This window comes from Siniperca chuatsi, linkage group LG22, assembly GCF_020085105.1.
Source record: "Siniperca chuatsi isolate FFG_IHB_CAS linkage group LG22, ASM2008510v1, whole genome shotgun sequence".
NCBI classification, from domain to species: domain Eukaryota; kingdom Metazoa; phylum Chordata; class Actinopteri; order Centrarchiformes; family Sinipercidae; genus Siniperca; species Siniperca chuatsi.
Window position 1 is genome coordinate 18,760,935 of NC_058063.1, and position 21,598 is coordinate 18,782,532.

At 40.1% G+C, this 21,598-nt stretch overlaps 1 protein-coding gene and 1 long non-coding RNA gene across 2 annotated transcripts in view; both read left to right on the forward strand.

Moving 5' to 3' along the window:
* nhsl2 (NHS-like 2) overlaps window positions 1–21,598 on the forward strand; it is a 156,009-nt gene that overhangs the window by 6,613 nt on the left and 127,798 nt on the right.
* LOC122869971 overlaps window positions 14,985–21,598 on the forward strand; it is a 36,947-nt gene continuing 30,333 nt past the window's right edge. Inside the window, exon 1 of the long non-coding RNA XR_006376459.1 lies at window positions 14,985–15,417. This is a non-coding gene — a long non-coding RNA (uncharacterized LOC122869971). The remainder of the gene's footprint in view (window positions 15,418–21,598) is intronic.

Here is a 21,598-nt window from a genome sequence, read left to right on the forward strand (position 1 = left end):
CATTTTCTCTTCGCTTCTTCTTTGGTGCCAAGTGATACTTGTGAATTAAACAGTTCTCCTTTGAACCTTGTGTTCAGTGAAGTTTCTGTATGTGGTGCTTTTTTTTGTCTACTCATGCTAATAACAAATTCTTCTGGAAAGTTGCAGCGTTGCATTGCTTCTATTGTGCCATGGGATTATTCCAGTGAAAAAGCTACCGGACAGTGTGTGTTTAGAACAACAAGTCCTCCAAACTAAATGACATAAAACGTAATTTGTGATTGCCTTTAAAAACAACACATATGAGAAATGATCTGATCTGATGCCTCCATCGGCTGGTCGACATCATTTGTCAGTGCTTTCCGAAACAAATGATGAGAAAAAATCACATTCTTTTCCCTCATTTGTGGATTTGTGCTTTTCCTCCTATAACAACCGCTGACAATCCCCCCCTCCACCTGCCAAAAAAAGTGAAACTCGGTCAGAGTTGCATAAGGCCGTGCTGAAACACATGTTCCAGGCCTGGATGAGGGGATTTTTTCCACCAGAGTTTAGAGTTTGTTCAGGAGTCGGATCTCCTGAGCTGCTTCCAGGGCCTCGACACGGTGAAGCGCCGGAGGGATCGGAGCTGGTTTCCTTCACCCGGGGCGGCGGGGAAGAGTCGCACTGATACAGAGGAAGAGGATGTCTGTTGTCACTTTGCAGGGTTTGATAGCATGTTTGTGTGCATGTGTGTGTCCAGTTTCCACTGGAAGTTGTCACTCAGAGAGGCTTGAACTTGAGGAGTTTGTCCTCTGCAACACCTCCTCTGTAGCCTTCTGTTTCTCATACTGGGTGTATTTCCTGCCATTTTCTGTTGGCTGCCATTGACCCTGAGTGTGACAGGAATATCCCTGTATGTGAGTGGGAACCAAAGCTTAGTGTTTTCTTTTGGTGCTTTTTTCCAACTTAATTCTCCGGGAAACCACATTCTTCCTTTGACCCCAAACTGATTTTAAAGGCTGATTTTGCTGAAGTTTTGTTGCAACAAAATGTTCCCTGCTCGGTCAGACGTTCCCAGTTTGTTTTAATCAAACTGGGAAGAAAGCTGCTCTCACCTCTGGACAACTCCCAATCAATGATATCACAGCAGGTGTTTTCCCTCAGCTGTCAAAGGCAACACACCTCCAACGACATCACCAATTGGGGTGTGGCCTTAAGTGCAACATGCTTAAGTTTCAAGCCCCAAGAGAGCCGTCCTTTTCTGCTTTTAATATTGGCTTTTAATATTGGCTGCACGACTATGTGAAAATATCAGTATTATGCAATCCTTTAGTTACCCAAATCACAATGTAGTTGCATTATTTTAAAAAGAGAATGGAGGTAATCAGATCAGGAGAAGGAGAACTTGTGATTTTCATTGATACTGAGTAAATAAGAAAATAGTATAAGAACTTAAGAGAAATCCACATTCACATGTACCATACAGTTTTTGACCATTTTCAACTCCCCAAAGCACTTTGACAACTGATTAAAAAAGATGTAATCTAAGTAATTACCCATCACATGTTTCTGGACTCCAAGCTGATGTCTTTAAATTGCTTGTTTTATCTGAGTAACCCTCTAAAACCCAAAGAAATTTAATTTAGAATCATATAAAACAGAGAAAAGCAGCAAATCCTCACATTTTAGAAGCCGGGTTCGGCAATTTTTTGACTTATCAAAATAGTTTTCGTTCAATTTAGCATTGTAAACATTCAAACAAGTCACTGGAGTCATTTGAAACCCACCTGGACAGCTATGTTCAACTATTGTTGGTTGAAGATTAAGACACATTTGGAGTAAGAGTCTCAGTTTGGACCACAAATGAACACATTTGCTTTAAGTTTTGTCACTGGTGGATGAAGTATTTTGTAGTTCAGAAAATGTGCACATCAGCTGGTTGTTTTGGCCTTAAATGTGAAAATTGTGGTTTGGAGAGCAAGAGCGAGGGCTTCTTTGTAGAGCTTTCATTTTTCATCAACATTCATCAATCATACATACAATCATCCATCATTTCATCTGTGAGTGGGCACAGGGGCAAACTTCTACACCAGCATCCACTGCTATGGACCAGAATGCAATGCAGCTAAAATAAATAAAACTCAAATCACTTTTTCTGTCATCACCTTAATAAAAGGTTATTCTGGAGGTCGTCTAAAGGTATTCTGGGAAATTGAAATAGAGGTAAGCATGTTAAAGAAGTAAAGTACAACACTCCTGCAACCTGTTGCACCACCTGTGTGCAAATTCAAATGTAGCATAGTTTGAACATAGTGTGGAACGGGCTGCACCACGCAAGATACAATTTAATATTTACACCTTCCCTGAACAGGTGTAAGTCATTCCTTATTAACTGTTCTCATAGCAGAACAGCTGAACAGATGGAAAAGACTACTGAAGCAGGAGATGAAGCATTTCTTTGATATTTAAATTAGGACCACGTTGTCTGTGACAGACTACATCCCTTTTGACATGTATGATGACCCTGACATGCACACTTGGCATTGTGCTGTACAGTTGCAGATATTTTAATTGATGGTGTGATTTTATGCTGCATTCACTTGACATGGGAATTGCTGCTGGCACCATGTTCTCTTAATAAAACAGTATTGTAGGTCTCTTAAAGAGGAACTCCACCAGTTTACACATTAAAGTCAGTTTGCATGTGTTGGGGAGTACTACTGCATATGTGGAAAAAAGTTGTATAAAGTCTTTTGTGGCCCCAGAGGAAGCTGTGTGAATGCTGATAAATCTCCTCAAGTGATGTCTCTTGAGTCAGCGTCGGTTGGGGATAAAGACTACAAGTTTGAAAATGAAACAAATCTGCGGGTGTGGAGTTAGAAAGAAGTGAGCTTACCAGACCTCTGTAGCTTGCTCCTCATCTCTGCTGCAGGCTAGCGGCTTGAGGCTACATTAGCTGCTACTAGCATACCACAGCTGAGTCTCCGACCAAACTGTTGGTGGTTGAGTTGCATTGTGGGTAATGTAGGCGCCGGGTTTTGACAAGGAAGAAGAATTTGTAGAACAAAAAAGTCTATCTGTGGTTCTGCTGCATTTTGATCCTTTTTTTTTTTTTTTTTTTAAACTGTCCATCCGGAGCCCTGCTATGTTATAGGAGTAAAATGCTAAATCAGTGGATCCCATTTTACCTGAATGTTGCAAAATATGAAACTCTGCGTAATATTTTTATTTAATTTGGCCTAGTTTTACTTTTAGTGTAAGTGGAGATGGTACAGCTGACCAAAGTGGTGAGTTTAGTATGAAATTAACAAGCTGCATCGCAGCACAAAGTGTTGACTTTACACTCCAAATCAAGACCAAGCTTACACTCAGCTGGTGCAACAGGCTGCTGAAATGCATTGAACATCACACACTTACATATAAGAGTATCTGTTTTTTCTTTCCTACAGTATAATGCAGTGAATGTTTCACTTGAAACTACAGATTTCCTTCCACATCCTGTTATGAAAATTAAATGGCTGATGAGAAAGAGGCTTTAACTCCCCTCTTTTTCTCTTTCTAATTCCCCTCCTCCCCTCCGCTCTCCCTCCTTCCTCGTTCTCACGGGTGGACATCAACCACATGACTCAATATCCCTCCCTGTTGGCCCCTCTGTAATTCCCCTTCTCTACTTTTCTTACTACTTCTCCTTTCCTCCTCTTCATCATCCAACACTTCTCAGCATGCCTCTGATGAACAGTGACATGCAGGAGGTAAAAAATGCTTCTAAAAACAACTTTGGAAGTTGATTTTTTTAGAGATACATTCAGGTTCTGACCTGACCAAACGATGTATTCATTCATCATGGATGACTTTAGACATCTTAGCTTTCATTTAGGAGATGTTCTGTAATCCCAGTGGTTTTTATCACAGATTCAGGCCATGGACTCAGCATCTTTTCAGGGTCAAAATGTTCACTTCACCGCCTCCTCCCCCACCATCTATCTTCCTACAGGCAGTGATTCAGAGGGCGGCAGCAGCAGCAGCACAGAAACTTCCCACCACCATTCCAACACACGGCAGGAGAAAGACTTTTATTTTTTTAATCATCTGATTTTGTTTTTAGTTAAAAGCAGCATTCAGAGCTGCCAAATCGCCAGAAGTGAATCTCATTTGTAGATTTTTAGTGGACTTATTCATTAAAACAGTAACATCTCCCTGAAACAAGAAGGCTGTAAGAAGTTCTTTTGAATGTTCAGTATTTCTGTACATTTCTTTTCCCCTGGCGGCTGTATTCTCTGTTCATGCTGAAGAGGTTTGACCAGGAATATATATTTTTTTTACCTTTGTGTTGTGTTAGAGTTTGTTTTATCTTAACCTTGCTGCCTGTGCTACTTGTTGCTCGTCCATATTGTCCAGTCACTACCAAGTTTTGATAAAGATTCAACTTCCTTTGCTGACCATAAAAGCAGACCCATTTAACAAAATATTTGACTCACACGATGTGTAAACTGTGTATTTTGTAGAAATAAATGACTGTACCTCAGTCTATACTGAGTTAAGAAAGACTGTATGGGATTTTTAGGAGTCAGAGACATGCCTGTACAGGCGATCACAAACAATTGCAATAATTTAAAGAACAAACAAACAAAAACAAAAAATAACCCAAAGATATCACAAAAGGTGCGTTTCCATCCACCTATTTTTATGCGCATTTTCAATTTGTTCATAAAGAAACCCAGAGTGGAAACGCAGAAAATTCTAAAAAAAACTTGCTTGGCTGAGGTGGAAAAGTTGGTGTATCGATAAAAGTAAAGTAAAGTCCAATGGAAACAGACGAAAACATCAGATCTGTGTGGAGCGATGAAGAGACTGTAACGTTCCTCAAATAAATACATGAAACAAAAAATAAAAAGCCATATTTCCATCATGTTTTCTACATTTATTTGCTTTAATTACTTTGAATTCAGCTTGTTGCGTTCTCTTCTTCTGCAATGGTTTAATGGCACCCGACTGGGGCATTAGCGCCACCTGCTGCTTATCTCTAACAGTAGTGGTTGAAAACGCACATAAATTAGCATTTTCTTCTGCCAATTTTGTGAAAATTAGGTTAAAATTTGCGCTACATTTGGCCTCCATGAGACAGAGAAGGTTGTGGTGTAAAGTGACGGGGTCGGGGTGCTGCAGCACCTTTAGTACCCCTACTCCCTGCCAGCTATGCAAGCAGCCTTTGGTTTCAGTTCATTTACCATGAAAACGAAATTGAGTTTGACTCGAAAGATCTCCGAGATAATCTGTCCATCAAAATCAACATCATGTCCGGTTTTGTTTGAGTTATCTACATAAACATTAATTTGAGAAGTCTGCTTTTTGGAGGTTCACCTGTTTGCTATTTGACTTGCAGCTTCCGAAAAACATTGCACTCATGAACTATAATACGATTGCTGGAAAATCAAACCTGGAAGTTAGACAATAGGAAGTCGTACACGTTGTGAAAAGCTTAACGTGATTTAGTCTTAACGGTATGGTCCAAACTGACGCATCAATCTAAGGTTTTCTCTGTCTCATCACATTCTCGTACGGCAGGTTGGAGAAAGTTGTATGATTCAGTGGTAATTCTCAGAAAGTCAGTAACATAGATCACCATCTGTGTGTGTGTGTGTGTGTGTGTGTGTGTGTGTAAGAAAGTGTAGTAGTATAAGTGAATGTTTTTAAGGTCAGTGAGAAACCATAGTAGATGTTCTACATTTAATGTTTCTGTTGGAGCTCCAAGTGTTTTTACTGCTTTTTGTGTGAGTGTGTGTGTGTGTGTGTGTGTGTGTGTGAGTATAGCCATTGTGTATTTGTGTGCCTTCACATGCTCAGTTTTCTGTGTGAGTGAGTATAACTAGTTAGAAGCTAGGATTAGGTGGAGGTGGAGCTCTGGGCCCCCCAGTGGTTTCTGTGGTCAACATGGCCATTAATTACTACAGTTTCCTTATTGGAGTGTGTGTGTGTGTGTGTGTGTGTGTGTGTGTGTGTGTGTGTGTGAGTGTGTACAAATGAGGAAAATGACTAATCAGAGAGAGAGAAAGTGCAGTTGTTCTCCAGAAAACGAATGCGAGTTGTAGATTCAGGTAAAAGAATCGGACCTACTAACAACTTCCTGTCTTGGCAGAGAGCCCGGCCCTTTCCATTTCACACACACACACACACACACACACACACACACACCCCTTGTATTCTTACAGCCAAATGGGTAAAACTTTTCTCTCTTCATTTTAATCTATTTCCCCTCCCTCCACTGCAGTTTATTGGTTGGATGGGTTACCACGGCAACCATCTGGAGCGAGTGTACTGTTGTAGGCCTCCATGAAATACAACCAATGTGTCCTGTGTGTGTGTTGTGTGTGTGTGTGTGTGTGTGTGTGTGTGTCTTGTCTAACAGTGTCCTGCTGTGAACTTCATGTTGTTTTTCTTTTTCTAATTTCAGCACCGATTTGTCAAATGGTGTGAAGGCGGGTCGTGGACACACACACACACACACAGGGATTTGTACTATCCTATCCTAGAGCAGAGAGATGGAAGGAAAGTCGTAAAAAATGAGAGGAGGAATGAAAATTGGAGTAAAACTGGAGAAGAAGAGATGAAAAAGAGCCGATGAGTTAGAGATGGACCAAAGAGAAGTAAACGGACAGAAGTAGAGAGATAAGAAAAGAGGAGGGAACTGGAGGAAGGATGGGAAGATCAAAATGAGAGATTGACAACATAAGAGCCAGTTAATGTTAATGTAATTTGCCAGTTTGAATCTTCCTTCTTCTGTCACTTCTTGTGCGAGGAAAAGTCCCCAAACCTGAAAACCTGCACTGTTAGATTTTAGCAAGTGGTTACCTGAAATTAAAAAAGTATTCTGTTGCTAGAAGTAAACTGAGAAATGTTTGGGATTTTGATTTAATGGGAAATCAGCTTGATTCAGCTTTGAAATGGCCTTGATATTGATCAGCAACTGTAGCAGATATCTGTCTTGCATGTATTTTTAACCAGACCTTGTTTCCATGACCATGACCACTGTTTGAAGTAGCTATAATTGATATTTTTATAATATCTAAATCAAGTGACAATATGAAAACTATGTGACAGTGTGAAGGGGGTGGCTCGTAGTGATGAACCTACAGAGAATTATCACCTGAATCTGCAGCTCCCCTCGGCTTTACAGAGCTTTATCAGCTCATTGTTTAGCTGTCCGGTCTGCAACTTTACTGTTTTACTGTTTTACTATATTGTCATTTGTTATCGGTTTATACACCAGCTTCCACTAATGTGTGCCCACAGGAGGAGTTATAGTTGCTGACAAATACATTAATAAACATTTATATCTGGTTTCAACTACATTATAGTGTGATGTATGTTCACTTACTGCATATAAATGCTAAATAAAGTAAAATCTGATCATTTTTATGATACTTATTAAGAAAAAATGTGTGTGAATGAAGGAGTAGACAGGAAGCTAAAGATGTGTTTTCTGCAGAGGAAGAGCAGCAGAGAAAGATTGATAGATTGCCACAAAGATCCTAAAATCCTCCAATTTCTCCACACTGAAAAATAACAAATACCACAGGAGTCCAGGAGATTGAATAACAGCAGTGATATAATGCAGGCCCTGTGTGTGTCTGTGTGTGTGTGTGTGTGTGTGTGTGATAAAACACAGTACATGTGCAGCAAGTTCCCTATAAGTATTTTATGTGTGTGTGTAGATTTTCCTGTTTGCCGTCTATCATGCTTACAAGTTTTCTCACTTTCTTTTACTCTTTTACTCTGCTGCACACACACATCGTCCATCTCTCTCTCCGTCTCTGTCTGTAGTGCTGACATGAGGACAAGGCAAGAGGACAGATTGCATACTATCTCCTAGATAGAGAAGAAAGAGAAGAAGAGGGGGGGGGTGGCGCTTGTGTGTGTGTGTGTGTGTGTGTAGACAGAGTTTGTCTCAATGGAAGCAAATGTTTTTCAAAGAGCAGACGTACAGTCCATAATGGCAGCAGTATGTAAACACAACAACTGAGACTACACACACTAGGAAAGATATAGTGATATCGGTGTGTATGTGTGTGTGTGTGCTCTTGAGTAGTTGACCTTATTGAACTCTGTCTCACACAAACACACACACACAACTAAATCTGTTGTCATTGGACGAGAAGACAAATGCAAATGCAAAGTGGATGTCCATGCAACCTTGATTGAATGTTTCTTTGCTCTCCCACTTGCTTATTTCCACAAAAGGCAAAGATAACCTAAACAAAAATAAAAAAATTAACATGACATTTATTATTTATGACAGATGAAGATCAGTTGTTGTCTTAACTAATATTCGTAGCTGTTTCCTTCTGAGCTCTATGTGACCTCCAGAGAAGATTAATAAAGCCACGAGCTGTTTGCTGTCTGGAACAATGTTTTGGTTTTCCTTGGTGGCCATGTCCATGTCTCCATGTCACCCTGCAGGGTGATAAGTCACCAAAACTGTTAAGCTACCTATCAGTACATGTGAGTTCATGTTTATGACATTTGGTTAGTTTGTATGAAGTCAGTGTGGACACAAAACAGACTTGACGAAAAGGCAAAAATGTATCATATACAGGTGTGAAAGATTTTGCAGCTTTGACCTCCTGAACTTAAAGCTACGCTAATCAATATTTTTATATTAGCAATGGATCACATGACTATGTGTACATACAAGGGGTCATTTGTATTGACAAACCCACAGAGAATTATCACCCAACTCTGCAGTTTGCCTCAGCTCCACGTAATGTTTTAGCATCTTTCAGCTTGTTGTTTTGGTTTTACGGCGCATTTCCTTCATTTCCAGACACAGCAGGCAGGTGTTTTTAGTAAAATAAAAGCTCTGATAAACCCACTGGACACTAGAATCAGATGGCAGACAAAGTTAGCAACTAGCTGTTGAAGAAAGTGGAGCATTTAGCAGCTAAAGAGCCAGATATTTCTTTCAGGAGTTGGTGGAGACCAAAACAGAGCTAAATGGAGAGTGAATATTCGACTTGTGTCCGCCAAGTGGACAGAAAAATGAACACAAAATGAATGATAATGTTGCTCTGTGTCTCCTGGGATGTATAAACAGGCAACTGTATCAATAACTTTATATGGAAAAAGTATGTATGTATTTGTGAGTGATGTTCAGGTTGTTGTGGAGTTCTTCCCCTGATTAATGCTGCTTTAATCAGGGTTAATGCATAGACAAAATAAATTGATAAGATAGTTTAGATAGGCGTTATTCTGGGGATTTATTCATATTCTTGAGTTTGACCATACATGTGTTGCTTGCTCTATGTTAGACTGTTAGAACAACGTCAACCCATCCCCCCAAAACAGTCAAAGTCAAATGTCAGCATTGGTCAAACACCAAAAATGACCTACAGTATGTTGATTTTCTCCTGACGAGCCACCACTTGTGGTTGTGTGAATAATGTCCACTGTAATTAGCAAAGGTTAAAGTAGCATGACATTGTTGTGCTGCAACTAGGGTTGGGCCGATTAACGATGCCATCGTCCATCGCCGATGGCTGACAGCCATTGACTATTGAGCCTCTACCAGTCCCCCCCCCCCCGGCAAATCTTGTTACTGTAAGTGCAATAAAAGCTTCTTGAGTAAAAAGCTAATAAGAGTAGTTTATCACTAGTCTTTAAAAAAATAATAATCATATGATCTGCTTAATGAGGTAACTTAATAGTGTTATCTGTTCCTGCTGCAGTTTTCAGACCGTGGTCGGGAAGCACTCTGTTCGGGCTGAAGTTGATGCTAGCCTCGGGGCTAACCACCTTCACTTTTACCCAGCAGCTGGGAAGCAAGACACGGGAAAGTCTTGGGTATTGAGGAGCTGCAGCGTTTACTCACGGCCAAACCTTAACCTACAATGTATATTTACTGCCACTAGACAACTTACAATCAAGAATGACAACAATGAAGATGATCTTTCCCCATATAATCTTTACCAAATGTAACCAGACCTTAACCAATAGGGATGACTCAGATGTTCATATGAGTAGTTTTTGGAATGGTCATATAGGTATATAAGATTTTATAATATTACTGAAAATAATTACAAAAATAAGAACACAATTGGAAAAAAAAAGAGATTTATTTGAATGTTCAGGTGACCAGAATTGATTGTACACCGGTAAATGTTTCAGTGTGTGTGGGTGGCTATCTGTTTGTGATTTGTTATCTGTAAGTTAGGTCTAATTTGAGCTTATAACAGTGACTGATAGTTGCCCTGGGTATGAGTGAGTTAACAGACTGCATCATGTGTGCGTGTGTTAGCAATACGAGCAGGTTTTATCAACATGTTTCTGTGCAGTGCTTTTCTCTCAGGGCTGTAATGGACAAAAGGCTGGCTGTCAACACCAACACGCTTAACGTCGGCCAAGGCATGCTGTAATGGTGGACGCAATCACTTCCAGATGACAGGCAGAGCGGAGTGTGTGTGTGTGTGTGTGTGTAGGGGGATGTCGGGCTTGAATTAGAGAGAAGAAGAAGGGGAATATCACTTCATTGTGGAGGGAGTTACCTGGTTTATATGCAGGAAAGAGGAGCATAAGAGGGATTGTAGTAAGTGTGTGTGTAAAGAGACAAGGAGAAAGCAGGAGAACGTAACATAAATTGCAAGAGTACATGTTTCTCTGCAGGGTTGAGAAAATCACACAACTCTCATGCTAATGAAACATTTTTAAAACTCATTTTATAAAGCTGAAAAAGTGTTGTGGACTTTTGTTCTTAACTTGGAACAAGGCTTTTGCCTGACAATGGTGTTTTTTAAAAATCAAAATACGACAATTTTCACAGATTTGTAGATTTTTAAAGATGCATGTTTACGCAAAATAAAGACAAATGCTTTCATGATTTTGGTAACCCTTACAATGCAAAACATGATATTATGTGTGATTTCTTTCTTTCTTTGTCCCTTACAAAAGAAATCCCACTTAAAGTTGATGTTTTCACAAACAAATGTATCACATGTGCTTTTTTTGTGTTTGAAAAAGTGGAAACAAAAAAGGTGCAATTTAATTTACTAATTAAAATTCAAAAAGCACCTTATTTATTTGGAATTTAGCTTAGACCTGCAAGAAGCCAAAGTCCAGCACTGGACCTCTGTATGTTCATTGCATTTGAGCTCAACAGTGACATCATCTGACTGAGCTCAAAAATTCAAAAATAAAGGTTTTAAAATAACTAAAGAAATTAGTTTAGGAGTTCAGTTTTTGGTTTGTTGGAGAGGAAGGTTTAGTGGAGACGAGGCCTGGCTCTGTTCAATGCTACTGGGGGAAAAACCCAAGTATTTATTGGCAGGGTGGAGGCTGGGCGAGGAGGCTGGGCGAGTGAGCTTCAGTAGAGGAGGGATACAACAGCAGAACACACAGTTCTGACACCGAACACATGGACCTGGACACCCTGATGAGTTCTGTGTGTGTGTGTGTTCATGCCTCCTGCTACCAACCCACTACCTGGCAGCCATGAGGCTCTGTGGTTTGGACATGGTGTGAATAAACAGTGTGTGTGTGTGTGTGTGTTTGTAAACAACTCATAGATCTACTAACACCTTGTTTTGTTTGTATTGTTTGGTGTCATATATGAGTCATAGCCCGATGGATCCCCATTTTGCTTCATTATTCAGTCTGATATTGTGTCTATGTTAGCCAGATTCTGCATGGTTGTGGGCGTTACTTTGTTTTATTTTGAATCTATTTTGCATCTGCCCTGTCGACGTCACGTACAGTCAGCATGGAAGCTGCAGTAGTAGCAGTTATTATAATGTTTATCATGGCAGTTGGAGAAATATGACGATTTAGGAGCTGCGGTGTGTTTGTCAACTTGCAACCACTCAATAATCTGTACAAGCGAGCATTGAAAGTAATGGATCTGATTCTCATTACCATTGCAATATACTGTAGTTAGAAAGCATAATCTTCTGACTTTTCTTTTTGTTAATGGCTAATGTTGGTTTATTATGTAAATCTTTCCCGTTTAGTATTAGAGGCTGTAGTACTTTTAAACAGTTTGAAAATGAAAAACACCAGCCTGAAAGGCAGTGTTTGTCAGTGCACTTTGTCATTGAAAGTTTCAAGTCTGTTGCACCGGTAGCCACACCCCACAGTGATGTCTCGATGTACTGACACACCCTGAAGTACACTGCTACATCACTGCAGCAAGGTGAGAAGTTAAACCACTGGTTGCCAGGGGTTGTTAAATCTCTTTATAGATTGCATTGATACTAGGTGCCTAAAAAAAATCCTCATTCCTATGAATTGTTTGGTTTTAATTTAGCTTTAGATGGATGTTATGGGGCTAGTTGGGAACTAGTGTTGGTTTTTTATGTTGGCTATATTATGTATATATGTCTTACTATGTTTATTTCGAGATGCAGTGTTTTAGCTAAGTGTCTGTTACTGTTAAAGCTTTTATATTACAACCTGTACAGCTCGTTGAGCTCATCCATGCTGGTCGCCATTTTCGTGGCCCTTTTTCTGTTTTCTATTTTTTAGCCCGTGGCACAGGAAGATGACTTAAGGATGACTTACACAGCTCTGATTGGTTGATTGTTTCTCCAACCTGGGGGAAACAGTCATCAATGAACACCAGAACTTTGAGTCCCTGTAGAAATTGGACATGTGGGCATTGATTATGAGGTCTGGAAGTTTTGTCCTGCAACAAGACAGACGTTTCTGCACAATCAAACACAGGCATTGTAATTCAAAGTAATTATTATAAATGTTTTTAAAAAGCAGTGTCTGTTTGCCAAAGAGTCATTAGTTCCTTACATGTTGCACAAACATCTGCCTTCTCTGCTCCACACGTCTCCTCTGACAGCCTGACAGCAGAGAGACGGGGTTTCTATGGTTACGGCGGACTCACACATCCGCCTGCATCCGTGCAGCGTTTTCGGATGCTTTTTTCAAATCATTGTTGAATATTTTATTAACAGGCTTTTGCTCTGTAGTTGTAATTTCATGAGCTCAGGTTGGTATTGGTATAAAATGAGTCTTCTTTAGTCGGTGTTTGTCTGTATGAGTGTGTTTCTGCATCTGCGTGTGTTGCTGCATGTCCTCTATCTGCCCTCTGAGTTCATTAGTGCCCTGTGTGAAGCAGGCACTCTGCCCTGTCACACAGCTTATTTGCTTGTTTTGTTACACTGCAGACCCTCCTGCTTGAGTGTCAACGACTCTGCACTCAAATGCTGCTGATTATATGGTGGAAAATTTCACTTGAATGCCATTTAAAATTCGCTACACTGCTATTTTTGGTGCAGTTTAACCTTTAACCCTCTCAACTTTATAATTAAACCCTCTCAATAGATAATGTTAAAAAAGGCATATATATTCGACATATGCGCTTTTTATAATGTTGGTAGTTAACCACACACATTTTAAAAACTCAAAAGCAGACAAATTTACATCAACCCATCCATTATTTCCACATTAAATGCTCTTTTGCCAACTGATTCGCCTGTGGACACATTCTGTAATTTACTACCAGAATTTGGCCAGAATACTTCAGATTGTTGCCCACACAAGTACCTCGACTTTGTATTGGGTACTGGCACCCCCTAATGAAGAAAACAGTGGCAAACATATTCCCATTGATACAGATTTAAAACATAAACAAAAACAAACACACAAAAAACCTGAAGCAAACTCTATTACCTGATGAAAGATCTTCATTGAGTTCAGTTGCTCGCTGCAGTGCAAATCACACTGAGGCTACAGGTGTCCTGCTCGGGACTAATTTTTCAAAACCCATACTAAACGACTCAAACTTGAGCTTTGACATCCGATGTCTCCACTTGCTGCTTCATTATCCTGTCTGCTAGATTATTGCTGAATATAGTGTATTGTGTGGAAACTTAATCTATTTCAATACTTGTTCTCTTTCCAAACTGTAGAAAGTAGCACCTGAGAACTTAAAGGGAAACTCGGTTTATCCATGGAAGAAATGGCTGGGCGATGCAGTGACGTTGCTCAAAGAAACACAAGCAGTCAGGTTGTAAACAACCCAACAGTAGAGCCAGACTGTAGAAATCACTTCATTTGGTGGTCAAAACTTTGTGGGCACAACTACAGTAAGTGCGATGGGTCAAAATAGAACCAGGAACTTGGTCTTTAAACTGTGATGGATGTTTGAAACAGACAGTTTGGGTTTTTTCTTCCAAATCATTTTGAGTAACTTAAGTTTGTTTAAAACCTGTTTGTGTTACTCTCCCCGTCGGACATCGTTTTAGCAATGTTGTTGTTCCCAGATCTCAGCTATTAACAGTACAGTTATTATACAGTTATTATTACCGAAAGAAAGGATGGACAACATTGTGAGAAAAGAACCAAGTTGTAATATACTGGAGTTATCCTTAAAAAACTGCACTTCAGGTGTACAATCGTGACTTTAAATGATGAAAGTAAATCAACAGTGATCTTGACAGTCCAGAAGTTTGGTCAATTTTCATTGCTAATCAAACTATGCAAAGAAAATGAGTCTATAAATATGATTACAACAAGTAAGAGTTGCATGAACACACACATTAGGCAGGACTAGAACTTGCTAAGTAAGATGAAAGTATCTGACAAAAGCTATTGATTAACGGATTAAATTGAAATACTAAATTTACTGTATACAACCTAAAATCAATTATGTTTGTGTTGTTAGAGGAGTCATGGTGTGTGCACGTAGGTGTGTGTATGTGTGTTTAGCATCTGTTGCTTTGTGCAATGCTTCTTGTTTGTGTGTGTATTTATCTCTGCTGGTGTGTGTGTGTGTGTGTGTGTGTGTGTGTGTGTGTGTGTGTTTGCGCGTGCGTGTGTGTGTGGGCAGGGCTGACGCAGCAGAACTAACTGCAGCGTGGCGAGCGAGAGAGGCGAGGCACACACACGCACACAAACACACACGTATACTCTTATACACAAATATATTTATACTCATATACAGCAGAATAGTGCTGCATAAACTATGCACAAATATAACATTCGGACTTTGACTTGACATTTGAAATCACATAATGCCTGCAGATTTTTGGAAAGATCACGCGCGCGCGCACACACACAGGGTTTGGGTTATCATGGGAACTGTCACTGTTGTGAGTTCTATTGCTAGAAAGAGACCTCGTGAGAGAGCGGGGTTAGAGTGAGAGTGAGGGAGAGAAAGTGTAATCAAATAGGGTGAGGATGGAGAGAGAGAGACATCAGGAGCAAAGAGGAGGAGGAGAACAGGAGTGAAGCAAGAGGACGAACAAGTGGACAGGTAGACGGATAGAAAGGAGGAGAGTGTGTAGTCAAAGTAACAGAGTAAGAGATAGATAGATAGATAGATAGATAGATAGATAGATAGAGGAGAAGGAGGGATGCGTTGGAAAAGGAGGCGATTGCCAGCGCAGGGGAGGATGGGAGATGATGAGGATGAGGAGAAGAGCTCGGACACCTCCTTCAGAGTGCATTTCTTTAAAGGTAGTGTGTGTGTGTGTGTGTGTTTTCTGTGCCTTCTTGTTTTGCCGCATTTGTCTCGTCATCTCATGTGTGTTGTCAAGTGACCAGTTAGCTCGTCAATATGTTGCCTCCTCTCTCTGTGTGTGTGTGTGTGTGTGTGTGTGTGTGTGTGTAGGGAATCCTAAAGAGGAAACCTGCAGAGCACAGTCCAAAAAAATGGGAATGTTTTCTTACTTAAAAAAAAACCAAAAACAGGATCTGTAGCATTTTTAAATGTTAAACTCTACTGTAGTATGATTATGGTAAACACATGTGGGCATGTTGAAGATGTTGGTAAGCTTCTGTCTCACACTTGTGCTATTGAGGGCTGAGTATCGTATTTTGAAACTGTCTGCATTAAAACTCAGAGTTTGAAAAGCAGGCATCGAATGCTTGGTCCGATTATCTTGTTTACTTACTCTGTGAACACTGGGATATTTTCTGATTTAAATTCTAATTTTGCAAATTGTAGGCGGCAATTTATTTATTTAGTTAGTCCTTGTCTGGCTACTTGTGTTTAAATTACCGAAATCCAGGTGTATCGGTACCAGTATTGTTTAAAGCTGCACTAATATTTTTATTTTAACAACGGATCACCGACTCTGCAGTTCACCTCGGCTCCACAGAGCTTTAAAGCAGCTTTCAGCCGACTGGTTTGATTCACTCTCCATGTTTCCAGCTGCAAAGGGGAAGCTGTTTTTAGCAAAACACCCTGATAAATCCACTGGCAGACAGACAAACTTAGCGACTAGTTGTGAACATAGTGCCCGATATTTCCCTCAGGAGTTGGTGGAGACCAAACTGTAACTGTAACTAACACTATATCTGCCATATGAACTATATAAGAAGATAATATGTTGAATGTTCTGCTCCCGAGTGACCAAAAAAACCTGATCAGTGCTGCTTTAAAGGACACAGAGTTTTGAGTATTGTGTAGTATTAATATAGAGGAAATTGATGTGCTTTACTGTATTGTAGTAACAGGAAATGATACACGGTGTCCACCAAAGGATGTAAATCCAGCTGCACCTTTCAAACACTGTATTGATTTATATATTCAAATTGAAGACTTCACAAACAGCTAGTTAGAAAGTATTTCCAGTAATTTATTACTTTATTATTTGTTTTTGGAGCCGGAGCTCCTCCTTTGCTGTACAGTTGCTGCACTGCATTTGTAAATGTCTGGGTCTGAAGCTTGCAAGAAAGCTGGTGACTGTCTGCTGTTAGTTGCTGGGCAGGTAGTGTACAGTGGGTTTATTTTTGCTGAAAGCAGCTGCCTGATGATGCAGGAAATGGAGCTGATGAGAGCGCTGAGACTGAAGGGTGTGGAAAAAGCATGTTGTCACCACTAATTGGCAGCACAAACCGGATTATTAGACTGGATGACCTGTATACTCCATCAGAATTGCTTGTCGGCTGATCGAATAGCTTCGGAAGCCCCTTCCTCCCACACCTTTCCGACTTGGATTAGTCGACGTGTGCCTGGCCATTCCTGTGACTTTCTGACACCGACAATCTGACATTCACACGCACCTCACGCCACGATTGGCCTGCTGTGTGCAAGTGAGGAAGGACGTTGGGTTTGAACTTCTTTCCCTAGCTCTCTTTTTCAGTCTTTACACAACTATTTCTGTCACTTTTGTATTTACAAATAAGTGCAAAACTATGAATGTCTTCCAAGAAAGAAAATGTGTGCAGGTATCCCATATTTAAACGATATCACATCCTCTCTTTGACGACCGGCTTTTCACCAGAGTGTTCGAACAACTATAGGCACTATTACGATTTTCTTCGACTCTGAGGTCGGACAACGTGTCTTTTGAACTAGTAACACTTTCTAGTAAGATGGAGAACGCGATGACATCAGTAAATCATACCAGAGTACCACCTGTCTTTACGAGAAACTCTAGCTGTGTTTGTTGTATAAATACTGCGACACCTTCCAGTTTTGTGGCATAAAGCAATCCACGGTCATCACAAAATGCAACAAGTATCTTAATTCTTGGTAAGAAAAGTTTACACACAACTTTACACACACATTCACACCTGGGAGCTGCCCTGCTCCTAGTTTATTTCACAACTGAATAATTAATTATCTTTTGGTGTTTTGCACATACAGGGATTCTGCTGGATGATACTTTTGAGCTCACAGCGATTTGTTCCTGATAAAGCTTTTATATCAAATATGCCACAAAATATCATCAGGTATTTGGATAAAAAGGGAGAGGAGGGAAAGCTTTTATGATGATCTGTGTATCAGATAAACAGCAACAGAGATATGAAGATGCTGGTTTCTTACACAGCGGGAACTGGTGCTGGTCCTGTATCTGCAAATGTTTGTTCATCAGATCAGATGAGGAGTCAAGTGACCAGTTAGCTCGTCAATATGTTGCCTCCTCTCTCTGTGTGTGTGTGTGTGTGTGTGTGTGTGTGTGTGTAGGGAATCCTAAAGAGGAAACCTGCAGAGCACAGTCCAAAAAATGGGAATGTTTTCTTACTTAAAAAAAAACCAAAAACAGGATCTGTAGCATTTTTAAATGTTAAACTCTACTGTAGTATGATTATGGTAAACACATGTGGGCATGTTGAAGATGTTGGTAAGCTTCTGTCTCACACTTGTGCTATTGAGGGCTGAGTATCGTATTTTGAAACTGTCTGCATTAAAACTCAGAGTTTGAAAAGCAGGCATCGAATGCTTGGTCCGATTATCTTGTTTACTTACTCTGTGAACACTGGGATATTTTCTGATTTAAATTCTAATTTTGCAAATTGTAGGCGGCAATTTATTTATTTAGTTAGTCCTTGTCTGGCTACTTGTGTTTAAATTACCAAATCCAGGTGTATCGGTACCAGTATTGTTTAAAGCTGCACTAATATTTTTATTTTAACAACGGATCACCGACTCTGCAGTTCACCTCGGCTCCACAGAGCTTTAAAGCAGCTTTCAGCCGACTGGTTTGATTCACTCTCCATGTTTCCAGCTGCAAAGGGAAGCTGTTTTTAGCAAAACACCCTGATAAATCCACTGGCAGACAGACAAACTTAGCGACTAGTTGTGAACATAGTGCCCGATATTTCCCTCAGGAGTTGGTGGAGACCAAACTGTAACTGTAACTAACACTATATCTGCCATATGAACTATATAAGAAGATAATATGTTGAATGTTCTGCTCCCGAGTGACCAAAAAAACCTGATCAGTGCTGCTTTAAAGGACACAGAGTTTTGAGTATTGTGTAGTATTAATATAGAGGAAATTGATGTGCTTTACTGTATTGTAGTAACAGGAAATGATACACGGTGTCCACCAAAGGATGTAAATCCAGCTGCACCTTTCAAACACTGTATTGATTTATATATTCAAATTGAAGACTTCACAAACAGCTAGTTAGAAAGTATTTCCAGTAATTTATTACTTTATTATTTGTTTTTGGAGCCGGAGCTCCTCCTTTGCTGTACAGTTGCTGCACTGCATTTGTAAATGTCTGGGTCTGAAGCTTGCAAGAAAGCTGGTGACTGTCTGCTGTTAGTTGCTGGGCAGGTAGTGTACAGTGGGTTTATTTTTTGCTGAAAGCAGCTGCCTGATGATGCAGGAAATGGAGCTGATGAGAGCGCTGAGACTGAAGGGTGTGGAAAAAGCATGTTGTCACCACTAATTGGCAGCACAAACCGGATTATTAGACTGGATGACCTGTATACTCCATCAGAATTGCTTGTCGGCTGATCGAATAGCTTCGGAAGCCCCTTCCTCCCACACCTTTCCGACTTCGGATTAGTCGACGTGTGCCTGGCCATTCCTGTGACTTTCTGACACCGACAATCTGACATTCACACGCACCTCACGCCACGATTGGCCTGCTGTGTGCAAGTGAGGAAGGACGTTGGGTTTGAACTTCTTTCCCTAGCTCTCTTTTTTTCAGTCTTTACACAACTATTTCTGTCACTTTTTGTATTTACAAATAAGTGCAAAACTATGAATGTCTTCCAAGAAAGAAAATGTGTGCAGGTATCCCATATTTAAACGATATCACATCCTCTCTTTGACGACCGGCTTTTCACCAGAGTGTTCGGAACAACTATAGGCACTATTACGATTTTCTTCGACTCTGAGGTCGGACAACGTGTCTTTTGAACTAGTAACACTTTCTAGTAAGATGGAGAACGCGATGACATCAGTAAATCATACCAGAGTACCACCTGTCTTTACGAGAAACTCTAGCTGTGTTTGTTGTATAAATACTGCGACACCTTCCAGTTTTGTGGCATAAAGCAATCCACCGGTCATCACAAAATGCAACAAGTATCTTAATTCTTGGTAAGAAAAGTTTACACACAACTTTACACACACATTCACACCTGGGAGCTGCCCTGCTCCTAGTTTATTTCACAACTGAATAATTAATTATCTTTTGGTGTTTTGCACATACAGGGATTCTGCTGGATGATACTTTTGAGCTCACAGCGATTTGTTCCTGATAAAGCTTTTATATCAAATATGCCACAAAATATCATCAGGTATTTGGATAAAAAGGGAGAGGAGGGAAAGCTTTTATGATGATCTGTGTATCAGATAAACAGCAACAGAGATATGAAGATGCTGGTTTCTTACACAGCGGGAACTGGTGCTGGTCCTGTATCTGCAAATGTTTGTTCATCAGATCAGATGAGTGAAATTTGTTTGATTCTGACATTTGTGGTTCTGCAGACATTTCTGTGGTCTGGAACTTCTACAAAATTGGACATCAGGACAGTTGTTACAGAAAATAATCACTTGACACAACTGTACCAGTGATGTACCTTCCATGGATAAACTTTGTGAGTTTAGACAGTTTGAAATTAAACTCAAAGATGAAATGATGCAAGAAAATCCTGCAAGACTGGTAACACTTTATACTTGACACGTGGAGCCAAGATAAACAGGCGTCTTTCATATGTGACTCATTCCAAACAAATGAGCTTTAAGGCAGCTGGAGAGGACTCGTGTTCAAACTGGGAACAAATCTATGTGGACACATTAGCCAAACCACAAGCCTCTGCTGATCTCTGCAGCCCACAGCGGTGACAAACACACACACACACACACACACACACACACACACACACACACACACACACACACACACACACATGCTGGTTTGTATCATTGTGCTATCAAACATCTGTTGCTCTTATTATGTAGCTATTTTCCCATCTACCAAGTGTAACATACGTCTTATTTTACTTGTGGTTTGTTGTATGTGGTTGTGGTGTAACACACAGAACGCCCCTGGCTGCTTGGATGCAGGAAATTGAATTAAGCTAGTACATATGACCTGGCAGCGATGCATTGATAATCTCTTGTCAGGTTTTTCAGCAATCCTCATCTTTCTTAACCAATCAGAGAAACTCAAAGTCAGGGGTTTGACCTCCAGGATGTCAGTTGTTTTCGTATTTTATTTGTCTGTTAAGATATATTTTCTGTTTCACATTACATACAATGTCAAACAAACACATTTGTTTTTGTATATTGTGTCATAACCTTATCATTTTAAAGGTTCCCTGTGAAGTTTACATTCACTGTTTCTCAACAAAACACACTGTGTTGTCATTGAGGTCTAGCAAACGTGTTCAGTACATTTCCTTTTTCGTAAAACATTTTCAAAGCTGTTTTCGGAACCAGCATTGTCTATACCCATGTTTGCCTGCTAGCAGTCCTCGTCTTTCCTGTCTTTCTTGGTGCGTTGCTACATTTCTTGGTGCATTAGCGCCACCAACTGTTGATCATTGGAATAGCTTAAAACTGTAAGCAGTCACTCATGTACAAACAAAATACAAACAAAATGGGGAATCGCTCTGACAAACGTTGCTCCATAGCTCTACTAGTAGTGAAAATAGTCAACATTTGACTTCAGTAAAACTGAGAAGAAAATAAGTCTAGCTGGTAGCTTGCTAGCTAGTATTAGTTATGTGAAGCTGCAAGCCAGCTGCCCAAATTTCTTTGCTTATTGGAATAGTTTCGCTCAGTTCAATTCAGAGATTTATTGTCTCTGCTTGTGTAGTTTGTTGTCGTTTTTTTAAGCGAAGAGATAGCGTCACCATTCGAAGCCACATTAATAGTAAGTGAACGCTTACCCTTCATACTGCCGCGATGTTCAGTTTGTTGCTAGTTCACACTGTTGCGCTAAG